The sequence below is a fragment of the Hyperolius riggenbachi genome, chromosome 9, assembly GCF_040937935.1.
Source record: "Hyperolius riggenbachi isolate aHypRig1 chromosome 9, aHypRig1.pri, whole genome shotgun sequence".
Taxonomy (NCBI): domain Eukaryota; kingdom Metazoa; phylum Chordata; class Amphibia; order Anura; family Hyperoliidae; genus Hyperolius; species Hyperolius riggenbachi.
Genome location: NC_090654.1, coordinates 210,948,678 through 210,965,133, shown reverse-complemented (window position 1 = coordinate 210,965,133; position 16,456 = coordinate 210,948,678). Strand labels below are relative to the sequence as shown.

The 16,456-nt window shown below is 41.5% G+C and overlaps 1 protein-coding gene across 2 annotated transcripts in view; it reads right to left on the bottom strand.

Moving 5' to 3' along the window:
* CHRM5 (cholinergic receptor muscarinic 5) overlaps positions 1-16,456 on the bottom strand; it is a 299,063-nt gene that overhangs the window by 260,727 nt on the left and 21,880 nt on the right. Inside the window, exon 1 of one of the 2 annotated variants that reach the window (XM_068253943.1) lies at positions 1,667-1,794. The exons of the other annotated variant lie outside the window; for it this stretch is intronic. The gene's annotated coding sequence lies outside the window, so the exon portion shown is untranslated. Of the gene's footprint in view, positions 1-1,666; positions 1,795-16,456 lie in introns of those variants that run through there. 2 annotated transcript variants of the gene reach the window in all.

Genomic DNA, 16,456 nt, shown 5'->3' with positions numbered 1-16,456 from the left:
TATTCTGGGAGAAATGCACATTTTATGCATATGCATTTTACAATGGAACTGTAACCCCATGTAATAAATGCAGTCAATTATTCAGGATCTTCACTTTTACGTTAAAGAAGAGCTGTTAGCCATACTATCTCAGAAAAACACACATGTATATGTAGATAAATACTTTCTCTACTTACATAACATACGCATTGCACTGTCCATGTTTTGATTTCAGTACGTTTTATATCGTAAATAAAGCAAATTTTGTTTGTCAGTTTCCATTTTAGAATCCCTCTGTCTGAAGCCAATCCTGATGTCATTTCATCCCTTACTCTGTTTCCTCTCCTCTTTCTGATTGTGTATGCATTGCTCGCCCTCCTCCCAGTCTTTAGAAGCTCCCACACAGCTCTGCAGTAAGAAGTGCATCATCGCAAATCATTGCAAGTTTGCAGACCTGGTTTATTTGTATGGATCGGATTTCAGCTGAGTCACTTTCTCAGCTTCTCAGCATAAGAAATATTGGCAATCCGAGTGGAAAAGGGTGGGAGGGGAAAATGGGAGTGAAAGAAACTTCAGCCAATCAGGCTACTTTAGTTATGTCTGAGGGGAAAAGGGGAGGAAAGTAAAGAAGAAAAAAAATGCATGCACTGCAACTTCTCTTTTGCGGCAGATGTACCAAATAAGAGCCAGGGGACCTAGTAAATGATATCCTATTGAGAAGAAAATTAAGAGTGATTTTTAACTTTGGATTGCCTTGTTAGCTTCCTTATTATTTGTTTACCATATAAAAATAGAGAATGATTTTTGATTTTATGCCTAACAGTTACTCTTTAAATATCCTGCTTACAGTAACAGAAACACTTCCTATAACTATATATTGCTGTAGATTGGTAAGTATCCCCGCCCTTCCACTGAAGCTTAAACTAAGCAGTTTATTATGTGAAATTCTCTCCCCCAGAGCATTCTGGGAGGTCAGCTATGATTTTATACTGGCTTTAGAACTCTCAGTACATGAACATTCTGCAGAGATCATATGCCAGTACTAAAGATGTTGCCGCCTGGCATACATTTCAGAAAGTAAATCAGGGGGAGGAGATTTTACAATGGGCAAACGCTGACTAAATCATTTATAGATTAATATTGTAAAAAAAAATTAAGCAATTGTATTCATTGTTATTTTGGTTACAGTTCCTCTTTAATGTTTACAATGTTCGCAATGGTGGCCTTGTAAATCATGTAAAGTGAGCGAACTGTTACATAATACTATTTAAGCACCCTATAATAGATGGTACTACCTTTTAGTTGGTGGTCACACAATCTCAAAATAAATTTTTATATTAGGGATGCAGGATGGATCCTGTGCAAAAGACACTGAGATAAAATTGGCCCACAGCCTTGTGTTTAGTGATCTGCATGTGAATATGCATGTCAGTGTTTATGGAAACATGCTCTGTCCTGTTATGATGATGATGTTGTTGTTGCTAATCACTTTATTCACTAGGAGTAGCACAGAGCAGAGGAAATAATATCCTAGCTGGTTAGTGCTCAATGTACAATCATTACCTAATACAGTATTTGCCAAACCTGTATACAAACAGTTCAGTCGTTGTGGATAATTAAAGCTGCATAGTTATAAGCTACTTGTACTTTCCTTAGGGACAGTAAGGATGCATCTGAGTAGCCTTACCTGATGCTCTGCTGCTTTTTTACCAACCGGTTATCTTCAGGGCACCGTCGCATTCTATCCCTGTGATGGTGTTTTTGCATGTGGCATGATCTGAAGCTGCCAGGCCATGTGCATTTCTTCTGCCCCAATCACTAAGGTGGGGTGAGGCATCATGTAAGGGTAAGGGCGAGGAGAGTAGGCCAGCTAAGAGTGGAACCACTAGGGAGGGGAATTATGCTTGTATGGATCTCTAGGATGCACTGGCAGCAGTCCTGGACCTAAGTGAAGGAGCCACAGCTTAATAATTTATTTTACAAGGTAGATATGCATTACTCTCCCTATATACAATAAAGTCCCTGTTACCCAGAACTCAAGTAACCAGCAGTCTCATCTAACACACACACACACACACACACACACACACACACACACACACACACACACTCTCTCTCTCTCTCTCTCTCTCTCTCTCTCTCTCTCTCTCTCTCTCTCTCTCTCTCTCTCTCTCTCTCTATCTTTCTCTCTATCTTTCTCTCTCTCTCTCTCTCTCTCTCTCTCTCTCTCTCTCTCTCTCTCTCTCTCTCTCTCTCTCTCTATCTTTCTCCTCTCTCTCTCTCTCTCTCTCTCTCTCTCTCTCTCTCTCTCTCTTCTCTCTCTCTCTCTCTATCTTTCTCTCTCTCTCTCTCTCTCTCTCTCACACTCACACTCACACTCACACTCACACACACACACACACACACACACACACACACACACACACACACACACACACACACACACACACACACACTCATGGCACCTTTAACAATCCTGGATAATTCATTACAGCACCATTTCAAGGAGTGATAAGGCAAGGTCTTGGGCTATAAACCAAGTGGCACGTACTGTTACATGGAGAGGGAAGGAAGGACAAACCGGTAGCACACAATAGAAACATAATACAATAATACAAATAAGATTTGGAAAATGTGGACCTCCACAATCTCCAAGTATCTAAATAAAGGTTTTCCGAGCCTTCCCCGCGCATATTTTGTGTATTTCTCTCCAGAGCAGGAGTGGTTGAACGGAACCATTGACTGAATGAAGCAGCTGGATCTCATTGTGCTGAATCTAGAGAGTCACAAGATATGCACTGCTCATTAGGCCTGAGGCCAGGGCTAAGAACACCTGGCCTGAACTGTCAGAAAGTGAGAAGAATTTGCTACATTGTGGCATGTCCCTCTGCTGATTTCCCTTCACATCTTTACTTTGAAGGCACAGCAGAAACGGCGATTATAAAAGTTGCATGGGGCTTTTCCGCGCTGTGCCCTTTATTTAGCAATTGTGGGCAGTTACACATTTTCCTTTCGCATGCACACGGCTTATAATAGAAATGATATTTAATTAAGCAGATTGCACATATTTTGCAAGTAGAGGCTATGTGCTACTCTTTTGTAAAATCCTCCTGAGATATTTATAAAGCAGTAAGTGTTATGTCTGTCAAGATTCACAGGGAACATTTCCATAACCATTTTTTTTATTTGTCTATTTGTTTCAGATCTTTCATCTTCCCATTAATTTCTTATGGATATTTACTCTTCTGCTTTGATTAAAGTGTACCTAAGATGACAACACCACATGGGTTTATACTTACATGGGGCTTTCTTCAGCCCCCTGTAGTTCATGGGGTCCCTTGGTGTCCTTTTGGTCCTGCCTGTTCCTCCACTGGCAGACATCAGTAAAGTTTCCGACTGAGCCAGTGGGAGGGGGACTGCAGTGCACGCACAGCTCTAACCATGTGCCTCCTTTGTTGTGCACCTATGGCCAGGAGTGTTATTTGCCTGCGCAGTTACAAGCCTTAACTAACTGTGCAGGCACAGAAGGCTCCCGCACATGGGGACACGACTAAAGAGGCAGTAGTCCCCAACTACTGGGGCATAGAAAAGGAGAATGGACGGGAAAGAATAGACACAGAGGGAGCTCATGGACTATAGGGTTCTGGAGGAAGCCCCAGGTAAGTATAAATCCTTGTGATGTTTGCATCTCAGGTTTACTTTAACCCCTTCCCGACCGCCTAGCGCTGAAAGGCGTCAAGTCCTGTGGTGTAGTTCATCTTGCCCTGAAACCTGCCATTGCATTTTATTCAAACTGCTTTTTATTATATATGAACATCTAATTAGCTGTTCTGAGCTGTTTGTGGGCCTCGAAGCACAGAGCGCTCATTTTCACTTGTTACACTGTGTTTACACAAATGTATCAACATTGTAATGCAAACAAAGATACTGTTATCTCCAGTTTGGATGCGAAATGAAGCTGAATAGCAGGACAAAGTGCTTTTGTTTAACCATTTCAGTGATGTGCTGCTAAAAAAAAAAAAAAAGAACTCTGGGATAGTAGCTTTCAAGCTGTGAGGAATCTATTGGAGCAAAGTAGAAATGCTGACTTTCAGACCACTTTAAAGGACACCTGAAATTTCAGGAATATGGAGGATGAATTCTTCATCAGCTTTGAGTAGGTTAGCCTAGAGTGAATCCACTTATGAGGGGAATGACACTTGTGTGGATCTTTAGGCAAGTTCACAGTAGCCGTTGTGTTCCCTGCCACGGCAGGAACCGTAATGGGTTAGAAAAGCAGCACTGCATTTTATGTGCACATTGTCTTGTAAACAGTGAAGCATACAGCCAATGAAAAGTATGTTTACAGGCGTGTTTTGTGGTAACGCACTGCATGCAGTGCATAACCTTGCTGCACACCATTTTGCTGCAACCCACATTACTAAGCAGTCATTATGCCGTACTGCAGTGCAGCACTGTAAACGTGGCCTTAGTATTTTGAGGGGCCTTTTTGTAATCGGAGCCTATGGCCATGCTGCTCCTACTCTTTGGAACACCTTACCACATTCAAACAGAATAGCGATCCTTCCCAGGTGTGTTGCGAGATCTTCTTAGGCAAATTGAGGGTCCATGGAGAACAGTGCAGCAGCAGGGGGCTGGTGGTATGCTGGGGAAGTTTTTTGTATTTCAGCGACTAGTTCCTTTTTGAGTTTTATCACCTGAATAAGGCAAGCCAGCACTGGCAGTACAAGAAAGGTCTATCGCCTTTCCTCTGGGCCAAATAAATAAATGTGTATACAGTTTAATGATGCATAGCCAGCACCTAAAAACTGAAATAAACAAGTTGTGTTGTAGACTTGCTAGCCTAGCTAAGTGTTAGCAATAATTGTGTCTGGTGGCCAGATCAAGTAAGAGGTCAGTGTGGAGCATCAGGAGAATACTTGAGAGAAGCTGCTCGCTCTCACTAATCAGTCCTCAGCTGTGCAATGAAAGACCTAGACCTTCTTAATAAATAAAATCACCCGGCACACAAAGTATAGAGCAAAGATAAAATTATCTACATTCATTATGAGAAACATATCCTTTAAATGTCATGCATTATCTTTCCTCTGGTGGCTAGTATGCCAATACCATCAAACTGCAGGGATCTCAATTAAGCAAGATATTCTTATTAACTAACCAATAAAATCTCTTGATTGTAAAACGTGAATAAAAAAAATAAAAATTCCTCAGTGTTTACTTTAAAACAAGCATTTAACACTGATACTTGGGTTTTAAATCTGTTTGTCATTTGATATAAAAATTGCAGTAATATGAAAAAAGGGTTTACATTTTTAAGCAGATATTTAGTTTCGGGAATCTGCGCAGCACATTGAAATATCCTTATTTGGAGTGTATTATCAATCCCTTAGATGACATTTAATCATTCACTCTGGGGCCAACGTTGTGTCTCTAACAACAGTGCAGAAAATAGATTTCAAATATTAAACCTCTTCATCTTTCCTGTAACAGATTGTGTTCAAATAACATTGAAAGAGGTGATAGAAAATCTTTCTCTGCAGGTTCAAGCAATAAAGGGCACGTTATCCTAATCTGTGGAGTACACCGTTAGGAAAATTACTGGATGTATTTGCTTCCCTTATGCCAGGTTACAGAGTACCTAAAGCAAAAATGACAGAGCCTGCCGGGACAGTCTCTGTCTAAATAATGATGATGATGATGATGGGGGGGGGGGGGGGGGCGGGGGAGATGTTGCGGGATGAATACTTACCTGCCTTGTCTCCCTCCAGGCAGATGAAGAATCCCTCCTCCTCATAAAGAATGACCCTGACAATTTTTTTCAAATTCTCAGCTGAGGTTCTTGCTATGCCTACCTGCGTGGCTGTGACCCATCCCCAGCTCGGCAGCTGCAGCTTTATTGGTGGCTGCCAAGAGCGGGCCGCGGCCAGGCAGGCAGAGATTTTCAAAGAGCTTTGGCAGTATTCAAAAATATGGCCACTGCCCCATTGGCAAGGAGGATGGGGGTGGAGAAATACCTGTGCCCCGAAGAAGAGCTTATGAGTCAATTTTATGTTAAGTAGCAATAGTATTTAGGACCTTTCTGCAGTCTCATTCCTGTTTTCAAATGGGATGTTCAAATTTCACTCTGCACATCAGCCATTTCAGTGTGACATACAATCTGCTTCATTCCGCTACCAACAAAAAGAAATAAAGAACATTTTATCTTTTGAGCACTCTTTTGTTTTAAGGTGTGTTTTCTAACCAGGATAAAACTAATTTGCCTTTATTTTCTCTTCTGGAAAGCTGTGACTGCTTTTGACTTCATTTGCATTCAGATAACCTATGCAGTGCAAAAAATAGACCGCAAACACAGGCAGAGTATAAGTAGCCTTATGCTACGTACACACATGCGACAACGATCGTTCGTTAAGAACGACGAACGAACTTTTAATTGATGAAAGAACGACCTAAGTAAAGTTAGTTTTAAAAGGTGTGTAACGATCTGATCGTTAGAACGAACGTTACATCACAAAAAAGCAACTATTGCGCCTGCGCATAAAAAAGAGAAGTTTCACGAAGAAATAGTGAAATGCGCATGTCAAGCCTAGTACGAACGATCGTTTCCAACGATGTACTACTTTTGCAAACGATCGTCGTTGGTTAAAATCCGCCGAGACAGAACTTTCTTTTGTAGCGATTTGGCTCGTTCGTCGTTTGCCTTAATAGTCGGTGGTTCGTTTTTTGTAACGATCGTCGTTGGTAAAGATCGGGGAACGATCGTTACAAACGACTATAGTCGCATGTGTGTACGCACCTTTAGAACTACATGTAGCAATTTTTATCTTTTCTCATCATTTCAGGAGCACATTATTTTTAAAGGAAAATGTACTTGGTAATTATTTGCCTGCACAAATATGATGAGTGACATTAAAGCCTTGCTTACTGAACATTTTCTTTTGTGTAGTCTAGGCTTTTTTTCTCTTATACCTCTGGCTTTATTAAATGGTCGGATGGAGATGCTTACCAGTATTTGTATTCTTATAAGTAAGCATATGTGAAATATGTTTAGCTTTCCTTAAACTTTGCTCAGCAGGAAGCTCTAATTTTTCTTTTTTTTTACAATATTTAGCTTCAACAGTTTTAAACTTGCGGAAAACATTGAGTATTGTAATTTCTTTTTAAGTAACTACTGCTATCATTTTTACTGTGCTGATTTGAAAATAAAATAAGAAATATAGGCACTGTAAGCCACAAGAAAATGTGAAACATAAGGTTCAGATAGATTAGAAGGGTGATTGTACACCACCATCATTTTATATTATTTGTGTTGCTTTTTTCTGATTGTAAACTTTGGAATATAGAATGTCTTTGACTTTTTGCTTCTCTATCACTGGGTTTTCTGAAAATGTAAAGGCAAGTTTCTAAATAAATTATATAAAAGAAGAAAGAAGTAAATCTTCTAACGTTCCAAACATTCAGTGGTACTAAGCAGCAAATCTCATTTATACTTAGAAACATGAAAATAGAGAGGTATGTCCTCTCAGCCATATCGGTCAGACGCATGAATTAAAATAGGCATGGAGCACAAAAACATAAAAATGCAGTGGACAGCAGGTTTCTTTTACTTGGGTTCACTTTAAAGGGAACCAGAGACAAAGCACCCTCATGTGTTTTACCATATATATCAGTGGTTACATTAGAGAAAACACCCACCTTGCTTTCTGTTTCATTCTGCACTGCACAGCTTGCTTCTAATCAGCCCTGATAAAATCCCCAACTGAGCATTCAGTCTGGCTTTGTTCAGGAATATTTATAGATCAGTCTGTGTTCTCTCATGTCTTTTCAAGTCCAAGCTTGCCCCCTGCTGGCTCTGCTCAAGAATCATTATAGCTGAGTCATTGAAGCAAAGCCAGACTGAATGCTCAGTCGGGGATTTTATCAGGTCTTATAAAAAACAAGCTGTGCAGTGCAGAATGAAACCGAAAGCATGGCAGGTGTTTTCTCTAATGTTCCCACTGATCTATATGGTAAAATACATGAGGGTGCTTCATCTCTGGTTCACTTTAATTGCCCTATTCCTTTTCACAGGAAAGAACACAGACGCAACATTCTGCTCACAAGGGAGCTTGACTTGAGGGGTGAATAAGGGTGATCACCAGAAAAACATAATTTCCTGAAATAACTTGATCAGCTTTCTACTTTTTAAAAGACCATTATTTGTCAGCATTTGTGTGCTGCTAGCCACATGTCTAAAGTGACAGACAGAGGTCAATCACAACTTTATGGGGGCCAATGAGGAATGACAATTTAATGATACAAACCTTATAGGAAATAAGGGAGAGCTGTAGTGGTTGTTGTAAAGACTTTTTTTGCCCCTTTTGTTGTTATCGGCACTTTACCAGTTGAGAAGAGAGATAAAATAGTTTTGGAACTAATGGTTTTCACCCTTTCAGTGCAAGTGAAGGGGCCTTCTGCTCATCGATTCAAGGGGCTATGCATGTTGCAATTATATTTTTCTGGAATTCAGATCACCACTTTTTTAATACATAGGCCCATTTTACACTGCATATGATAACATTTGTTCCTGGTGCCAATGTTGGTGGTTTGCTAATTTTGGAGAACATAAGCTATACAGTAAATCTGGGTTGGATTGCTTGATCAATTGACTACTAAATAGTTCCCCAGCCCTATCCCCCACCAATAGTACATGTTTGCTGAAAACCACAAACATTCACAGGTGAGGTAATCTCAGCAGAGCTGATTAACTTCCTCTGTGGATTTCCACAAAACATGCACTGTTGGTTGGCCTTGAGGACAGGGTTGGGGAACACTGGTCTACTAACTAGATGATTTGCACTGTGGATGCTGAACAGCAATGCAGATACCCAGCCATAATTTATTGACTTTTAAGCTGCCTTGTTTTCTTTCTCTGTATCTCTAACTCTTTCTTTATGCAATATGATTGAAAAAAAACATGCTATGTTCTGATTAGATCAATGTGAAGGTTGCAAACTTTTGTCACCTAATAGACACCCCAGGTTCACACTGGGGATCGCAAAATGCTAGCAAAATCTCTAGCCTTTTGCGGCAGGGGTTTTTTTCAGGGTTTTTGCAATTTTTTTTTACAGTTTTGCCCCAGTGTGTATGGGCCCTTACACTGGGATTCTTGTTGGCAAGCTTTCCTGTCATGTATCATTTGACATTAAACTTTACCCATTCAAGTAAAATTGCACTCTAAACTGTCTTGAATGGTTTGCTGATTTATTGATTTATTTTGTATATGTTGTGCTTTGTTTTCTTCTTTGCTAGTAATCTTTGCTCATATCTTCTTATGCAGACAGAACACTCCAAAGTTTTCGTATGTAAATTTTTCTTTGGATCCATTATGTTTAAGACCAAAAGGAAAGTTATTTCATGTGGAAATGAGCCCCTATGTTTTCACCTGGTTGATAGAGGTGGGCAGTTTTGTTTTGTATTCAAGAATACGCTATTGAGAAGCTGAGCTGAATACAGCTGCAGGGGATAGCTAGCTATATTTCTGGAGTATAGAATTGCAGGTGGTCCTCTGCATAGGGAGATGCTTGCACTTATAAGGCTGTTCATCTATAATTCTCTGCTGCGAGAGTTCCTTGTGCCAGACCTCTTTTTATGTCTGTGTGTCTTCTTTCGTACATGGAATATTATCCTTTACGCTGCTTATACTGGAACTCGCCACCTGACCGATGCTTGTCCAGACATAATATAAAATGAGGCATAATGGGTTTTATCTACTTCAAAGAAATGGGCAATTCACATGCCTGCCTTTGGAACTGTCTGTCTGTCATGTTGGATGAGGAGATGTATATCTGCATTGAGAAAATAGCAATGACTCTGACAGGGCTGCTTTTTGGCCTCAATTCACTAAGCTTTATCAAACATTTTATCGAACGTTTGATCATTTACCTCATGGGTAAAATATAATTTAGAATTCACTAAAGTGTTAAAGACTTATTGAACGTTTTATCAATAAAACATTTGATAAATCTATAACGCCTTAGTGAATTCAAAATTAGATTTTATCCATAAGGTAAATTATCAAACGTTTGAAAAAGTGTTCGATAAAACTCCGTGAATTGAGGCCATTGTGTTTATTTACTGCAGAAAGTGATGATGTCCCTTGATGCGCCCTTATCACCTACAATGTGGTGCTCAGGTGATCCCATCACTTTCTACCGCTTCTAGCAGAACAAAACTAGGACCAGCACTCAGATCGACATTACATCAAATGTCTTAACATATCATAGAGTGTGTGCTATGGTATCCATATAGGTCATCAATATCAATAGTTAACCTGATGAGAGGTCACTTCCAGTATAGAGGCCTTTTCTTGTATATGACCAGTAACTAAAAGTTTATTCTTTATCTATGACCTTTTGTATTTTGACATTTCAGCACAGCATTTTTGTGGTATTATTTGGATTTGGCTTCACATAGAAGAATCCCCTATGTTATAGTCTGGTGAGGTATAGTGATGGTCATGTCTAGGAGAACTCATGTAGAAGCATGTGATTTATTTGATCAGCTCTGATTTGCCGTGATCACATCCTGCACATGATCATGACTAGCAAATCAGGGACTTACATACCTATCACCTGACCAAACTGATCACCTGCTTCTCCATGAGTTCTAGACATGACCATCACTAGTGAGGTTTTCCAGATAATTTACTTCCTTTGTTTTTAGGAATATAAAGTGGCTTGGAAAAATGGGCCAATTCTTTACATTGAAAGTGCCGTTAGGCTGGCTTCACATTATCCTGGAGAAGTTCAATATTTTAACCAGGAAGTAAAATAAAAAGCCATGGCACTCTGTGAGGGGATGGATGCAAAAGGTGGCACTCACCACTCTGGCTGCAGGACTGCTACTTTCACTGGGTTGGATGTGCTCATGGCAGACTTACAGGAAGTAGTTCATATGAAGAAGCCAGGAGAGAGACCCAAGCACTGTCTAGATGATCACCTCCATTTGAGCAGCAGATTACCGTGCAGTGTGTTCTTGCATATAGTGATGCGGAGGGTGAATTGCTGAAGGTGTGGGAACAAAAGCAAAAATCAGACTTTCGTACTAGTAGACCCAAGCCCGTTTAAAAAGGGGCTCTGGGTCTCTTTTAAACTGCGCATACGCCCACCGCCGTCCACTTGCGCACATGCCGGCACGGCTCACTGGCATGTCCTCCTGTCTCAACGGCTGTGCGGGTCCATGCTGCACAAATGCGCAGTAGCAAAGAGCACGGACTCAAGGACACAGAGACGGGAACATGCAGGGACACAGGGGTTTTATTATAGAGGATTTATATAGCACTGACATAAGTGTGCGGTTATTTTCTTTCTAGCTGTAAGCCAAGCACGAAGTGAGGCTGTCTAGTGCTCACTTCCCGTGGGCAAAATTGGAATTGCATGGAAGTGTATTGAAAAAAATACGCTTCCGCACATGTGCACTGAAACGCGAATGCAGAAAAAACAAAAACAAAAAAACCAACCCTGCGTCACCATAGATTTACATGACTTCCGGTCGCCACGCGGGTTGTCGGACAACATGCTGTTGCTTTTGCATTAAATCGGGCACTTATGGCAGATCGCATTGCGCTGCACCAGGTATGAAATGTCCCATAGACTTTCATTGGTGTTGCATTGCGCCCTATACAAAATATTTTTTACCATATGAGGACTTTTTTTTTTATCCAGTGTACTTTATAGAATGCTTGTGCTTAAGGAATTGTATAGAGGACTGTGGAAATGGCGAGATGATGTGCTTTATGTTATAAAGTACACCTTGCACCAGAGACAAGAATTAATCAATAAAACCGCAGATTGAATAGACAGATGTCAGATTAACATACGTGCAATTCACATACTGAAGTTAGGAGCAAATTAGTTTTTACAGCAATGTCCTGTTTACACTAAATCCATCAGGGTGGGCTGATGTTTTCCCTGTACAAAGAAAGCTGTGATAAGAAACTGCTTTTCTCTGACAGTTAACGCTTTGAGATTACAGGTGACACACAGCATATGCAGAGTCACATTTATTTAAACTTTAAGTACATATTTGCTTTAAATAATTTCTTCATGTATTCAGGAATCATAATCATGATCAGCTTAGGTGACTAACTTTTTTTTTTGTTTTGCTAAATTCATTAACTTAGAAAAATTGAAGCTTTTAGAAAATATGTATTCACAAATCCCAGAAGTACTATATTTGTAGCTCATTTAAACTAACCACATTTTTCTAGTCCCAAGTAGGCTGTCAGTGCAACATGTGATTTTATTCTTTGCATAAGCTCCTAGGTTAGCCAGTATCAAGTAAATCACTTTTAAAGTACCTGGTCAGGAGCACAGACACTGTCTTTTTCCTTTAATACAGTCGTACTATTGCTGTATTGCCCAAGCTGCAACCTCCCTAGAAAAGTCACTCTTGCAATCTGAACAGTGAGATGATGGAGTGCAAGCAACAACTTTGCCAACAAAGCCTTCTAAAGGTGGCCACTAACGGTCCAATTTCTAGCGAAAAATCGTTCGAGCGATCAGAAATTCTGATTGGACGAAAAATCGTTCACTACACCATCAACTAACCAATCATTGCTTCCTATCTATCACGACCACCAAGAAAATCCAAATTTTCGTTCGACGAAAATTCATTCGGGCGACATTTTTTTCACTCGTTCATAATCGATTGTGTCCACCAATGGAGATTATTTACAACCAATCCGATCAGAATTTCTGATCGCTCGAACGATTTTTCGCTAGAAATTGGACCGTTAGTGGCCAGCTTAAGGACTTCCTCAACACAATTCCTTGAGCACAGTGCTTCAAAACCTTCACACCGTGATACTGGATCAGACATGGTGCCTGTCAGTCAACAAAGTTACAGTACAATGGAACCATAGCCTAAAATAACTTCAGTAAAACCTGTCTCCTAACTTCTTATAATTATCCTGCCTATTCTTATCCCAAAGTAATGTTATCTATGTAGAACAAAAATCTTTCCCAGGTCATAGTACAGCAATTGTTGGGAGTAACCATTGCATGTAAATGTTACAGCCAGAACCCGTAGTGTGGCCACTTCGCGTTCTGGCCAGCCACTTCGGGTTCTGGCCGGCCAATGTGCGAAGTGGCCGCAGCGCAGCGGCCAATGTTAGAAATGTTATGTTTACGCCGTCTCGCTGCGGCCAAATTTATGACAACCTTGCTTAATTTAATTGAATATAGCCGGCGGCAATGTAATAGATGAAGCCGCCGGCTTTCGCACTGCCTCTCTCCTCCCCCCCCCTCTCTCTCCTCTCCCCGCCTCCCATACAATAAGTAGCAGCCGGGGACATGCAGCCGGAGAGTCGTTTGTCGCGGCAGGGGCAGCAGAACGGGGAGGCTGCAGACATTGCTTCTGCCAGCACCCGCTCTGCAGGAACGGCAGGATTCCCCTGTCACGACGAACGACTCTCGGGGACACGCGTGTCCCCGCCGGCTGCTACTTATTGTATGGGAAGCGGGGAGAGGAGGGAGGCGGGGGGAAGAGGAGAGAGGCAGTGCGAAAGCCGGCGGCTTCCCATTGCCGCCGGCTATATTTAATTCAATTAAGCAAGTTGTCATAAATTTGGCCGCAGCGAGACGGCATAAACATAACATTTCTAACATTGGCCGCTACGCTGCGGCCACTTCGCACATTGGCCGGCCAGAACCCGAAGTGGCTGGGCAGAACGCGAAGTGGCCACACTTCGGGTTCTGGCCGTAACATAAATATCATATCTCATTTAGTTTTACTTTGATAATCACATTACTCACTCAGATAAGATCCTCACTTTTATTGATTTTTTTTAATACGGAGGCTGCCATATTTATTTCCTTTTAATCAATAACAGTTGCCTGGCAGCCCTGCTGGTCTATTTCTCTGCAGTAGTATCTGAATAACACCAGAAACAAGCATGCAGCTAGTCTTGTCAGATCTGACTTTAAAGTCTGAAACACCTGATCTGCTGCATGCTTGTTCAGAATCAGAATTTATTTCGCCAATTACAACGGTGGATTGTACCCGGAATTGGTTTTGGCGCATACAGGGTCGTTGATGAGAAACAAGAAATAGCACGGTTAAGCATGGTACATACGTAGACATGGGACAAGCATACATAGGACAACATTGCAGCTTGTGCGTACAATTTAGCAGAGCGTCGTATACAGTTCAGCATGGTACATACATATAAGCACTAAAAGCAAAATAAAAAGCAAAAACAGAGCGCATACCAGCATGCACATACAGTTAACGTAATACAAACATAGCAAAAAAAAAACATACAGTTAACGTAATACAAACATAGCAAAAAACATACACTGATAGCAGGAACAGAAAAGAGTGGGACTGGAGGAGCAGCCTGAGAGCTGATATGAGCGCTGCCATTTTCGGCACTGGACACTACACAGCGACACGCTCCCAACAAGACAGGTGCTACAGATTGTAGAGAGGAAGTTGAGGGGGATCATGATGGAGGCGGACAGCAGAGTTCACTTGAGCCAGGTTGCTCGAGAAGAAGCGCTCCTAATTCCAAAGTCCGCATGGCTGGGTAATGAGGGTGCGGTGCAGTACAGTGGGGGGGCCCCTTGGTGCCAGTGGGCACCTGTGCCGGGCAGCAGGGGCTATGGCTAATAGTATTAGAGGCAGAGGATCAGCAGGGCTGCCAGGCAACTGGTATTGCTTAAAGGGGAAATGAAGAGAGAGGTATATGGAGGCTGTCATGTTTATTTCCTTTTAAGCAATACCAGTTGCCTGGCAGCCCTGTTGATCCTCTGCCTCTAATACTATTAACCATAGCCCCTGAACAAGCATTCAGCAGATCAGGTGTTTCAGTGGTTCAGACTTTAAAGTCAGATCTGACAAGACTAGCTGCATGCTTGTTTCTGGTTTTATTCAGATACTACTGCAGAGAAATAGACCAGCAGGGCTGCCAGGCAACTGGTATTGATTAAAAGGAAATAAACATGACAGCCTCCATATACCTCTCTCTTCAGTTGTCCTTTAATTGCGCTGTCCAGTCATAAAAAAAAAAAATCAATATTAAGATTAGCAAAGAGAAGTGCAGCACAGTCTCCAGATAAGGCTCCAGGGGAAAGTGAAAGTCTGCATACATGCTCAGTTATTAACACCTGGAAGGATAATTCTTTATCCATGTGACAAGTTTATGGACAAACTGCATGGACACACTCGGCTCGGCTATAGTCAAGCAGCCTATTCTATTCCATGGGTAGGGAGATGACACGCTGCGGCCAAATATGAAGTGCTGTAAAATGGTGCTTGTAGTTTTATTTTATTTATTTTTTATTTTTTTTACTGATCAGAAGGGACAATTTATGTTGTGTGATACCTGCACTGACTGTAGATTTTCACTTAAGGCTATCAAAAAATGTAGGCTTGTAGAAGGATAATAAATATTAATGTTATGTGGTCAGCACTGCAGCTAAGCAGGGTCATATCACCTTCCTATCCTATTTATCCCTGCGTAGGCTGTATATAAGTATATGAACCTTTACACTCTTTTCCCAGTGTTTCTATAAAAAGTTTCAATAAAAGAGTAGTGAGAAATAGTTCCCTTAAGGCATGGTAAAGTAATGAGAAGACACAGGGCTTTCATAACCACACTGAGGAAACTAAACCGGAACATAGGAGTATACTGAGCCACAGTGCTGGCAACAAAGTGTTAATCTCTCAGCAGCAGAGGGAGGAGGTGGGCAACATCATGTGATCAGCTCTGCTAGGAAGTGAACACTGGTTAGTAGATGGGAAAACACTGACTTCAGTTTCTTGAAGGAATCCTTGGGTCACATGGTTGTCTTTTTCATAAATATTGTTACTGGAATGATCACATCAAATATGAAGGTTGTGTGAGTAAAGACACAGTTCATTATTCACTTTTAAGTAACAAAACAATAGATAGGTAAACTAGGGCCTTAAAACTATTTTAAGATTAAAACCTCATCTGTTAATTAAAAAAAAAAAAAAACCCCGAAACTCAGTCTTAATATATCTTTATCTGATTATATTAATGCACTCTGGTCAGTTCTACAAACATTAAAGAGAACCCGAGGTGGGATTTAATTATGTTACTGGGGCACAAAGGCTGGTTGTGCACACTAAGACCAGCCTCCGTTGCCCCATGGTGTGCCTCCATGTCCCCCCTGCGCGCCGCTATACCCCCGCAGTGCTGGCGACACGCAGCGTTTTGCCAGCACAATGTTTACCTAAGTGCTGTCTGTCAGCGCTGCTCCCTTGCCTCCTCCGCTTCGGCGCTACCCGCCCGTGTCCCTTCCCTCCCGCTGATAGGAGGGAAGTGACACGGGCGGGTAGCGCCGATGCGGAGGAGGCGGGGGAGCGGCGCTGACTGACAGCGCATAGGTAAACATTGTGCTGGCGACGCGCTGCGTGTTGCCAGCACTGCTGGGGGTACAGCGGCGCGCAGGGGACACATGGAGGCACACCA